Source organism: Octodon degus, unplaced genomic scaffold, assembly GCF_000260255.1.
Source record: "Octodon degus isolate 3935 unplaced genomic scaffold, OctDeg1.0 scaffold00011, whole genome shotgun sequence".
Lineage (NCBI taxonomy): Eukaryota > Metazoa > Chordata > Mammalia > Rodentia > Octodontidae > Octodon > Octodon degus.
In genome coordinates this window covers 13610214-13612589 of record NW_004524587.1, presented here as the reverse complement: position 1 = coordinate 13612589, position 2376 = coordinate 13610214, and positions in this window count along the sequence as shown.

Genomic DNA, 2376 nt, shown 5'->3' with positions numbered 1-2376 from the left:
ACCACATTGTTTCGGCTACTTTTCTCTTATTGCTGGGATAAAATACCCAACACCCAAAATGAAGGAAGGAAAGGTTTATTTAGCTTAGAGTTTGTGGAGGTCTTAGTCCATACTCAGCTGGCCCCATGGCAGAGTGGCACATGGTAGAGGGCAGTAGTTCACGGCGGTGGAATACAGCAAAACAGCAAGAGCAAGTGGGAAGAGTAGCGGCAACAATGGCTGCAGAGAGCAGGTCTCTCTCCTTTTGTTGCATTCAGGCTGTCCATCCCAGGCAAGGTGTAGCACTCACACCCATAATCCAAGCACTGGGTCATGATTAATCACAAAGTCTAGAAGTCTGCCCCATGACTGCGTGAGGCTTTGGGGGGACAACTACACACAAACTGTAACAACATTTCAGGGTCATTGAACATCCTTGTCTCAAGAGCGCAGAGGAAGCTAGGGAAGGCTTCCCTGGGTAGACATTGTTCATGACTCGTATCCTGTGTGGAGAGTCGGGTAAAGCAAGCCAGACCATGGGATCCAGGCAAACATGGGGTACCAGAATATTCCTGGGCCTGCTCATCAATTAACAAGGACAAACCACTGGGCAAATGACCTACTGGGAAGGGCGGGCTCTGTGGGACAGCCGAGCGTCTAAGCCATAAGTCAGAGAGAGCTTCTGTATGTGATCCTTTTTACCTGCAGGGACTATGCTGCCCCTGGGTGGCACCACCTGGCTGGGTGAGGAGCCTTAGCTGGCATGGGGTTAGGGTGTGTGGAGCCCTCAGCCAGGGATGCTCAGACAGAGAGGTAGGAGGTGTCATTTGGGGTGACAGGGACCCAGAAAGCTTTGGTTACAGAGAACTCTTGTTGAACTGAAAAACACATTCTGGGGCTTGAGAGGCTTCAGAGAATACAATTTGTCTTGAGGGTGGCTGCCAGGGTCAGTAGTGGCCAGCAGACTGACCAAGATCAAACCTCCTTGAATGCCATCCCAGGAGGTCTGTGACAAGGCCCCAGATGCCTATGACTCACTGTGTGTGGGTCTGGGGGAGTAGGTGTCTAGTTTTGCCAGTATCCACCCCCACACCATGAGTCAATTAGACTGAATTAATGACAAACAGTGGTACAGTTTCCCTACAACACAATTGTATTAAATACAACAGAAAAGTGTCTAGCGATATAAAGGAATTGGCACGCATGATAACTTAGGCATCTCAAAAGCTCAGAAGCTGGGCGTGATGGGACGTGCCTACATCCCCGGCACTCGGGAAGCTGAGGCAGGAGGATTTGCGTGAGTTTGAGGCCACTCTGAACTATATAACAAGATCCTGCCTCAAAAAAAAGCTCACACACACACACACACACACACACACACACAGTGTGATTTCATTCAACATTCTACAAATGATAAAAAATATAGAAGTAGAGATAGATCATGATTTTCATGAGTTAGAGGAGGAAGCAAGGAGCGTGTCGCTATAAAAGCTGGCTTTATTCTATCTGAAATATAAAGATAGTATTCTTTTGGTTTAGAAGAGTGTAATCCAGGATACAAGGGAGTATCTTCATGGTGATAATAATTTTGTAGCAAATATAACAATGGGGCTGACAGGATAGCTCAGTAGTAGAGCACTTGCCGAACATGTGCAAGGCCTGGATTTGATCTGTACAACCAGCACCACGCACAAAAAGGATAATGGTTTTATGAACACATACATGTGATAAAGGGCCATGGAGTTATACCTAAAGGTATACAAAAAACTGGGTAAGGTGGCACACACCTGCAATTCCAGGACTTTAGGCTGAGGCAGGGAGGTTGCAAATTCAAGCCCAAACTGGGCAACTTGGAGTCTGAGTGAGACCCTCTTTCATAAAAAATAATAGAGAAGGCTGGGAGTGTGTAGCTCAGTGGAAAGGCACTGAGTTCAATTCTCAATACTAAAGAAAAGATAGATGAAAATAGTATATGCAAAAAAGATAAAAATCCAAGTAATATCTGTGGACTAGTCGAGTGTACTGTGTGAGTAAAAGTTTCTTGGTTTTGATAACATGCACAAGGGTTTGTGTAAAAGGCCGCACTGAAGCAACTGAACGATGAGAACACAGGACTGCTGCATGCTACTTTTGCAACTTTTTGTGCATCTATAATTAAATAAAACTTTAATTGTAACTGTACCAGCAAGCTGGCTTTATTCTATCTCAAATATTTTTGGTTTAGGGGAGTGTAATGCAACTATCCAGGCCTGCTTGGTTGCAACAAGTGCCTGCTTAGGCAAGCGCAGGGACTGGGGTTCAACTCCCGACACCGCACACCTTGCCAGCCCCGCCCCCGAACATGTTGAACCGGCCACCACGTCCTGGCATGGTGGCGCATACCTGTAATCCCAGCTC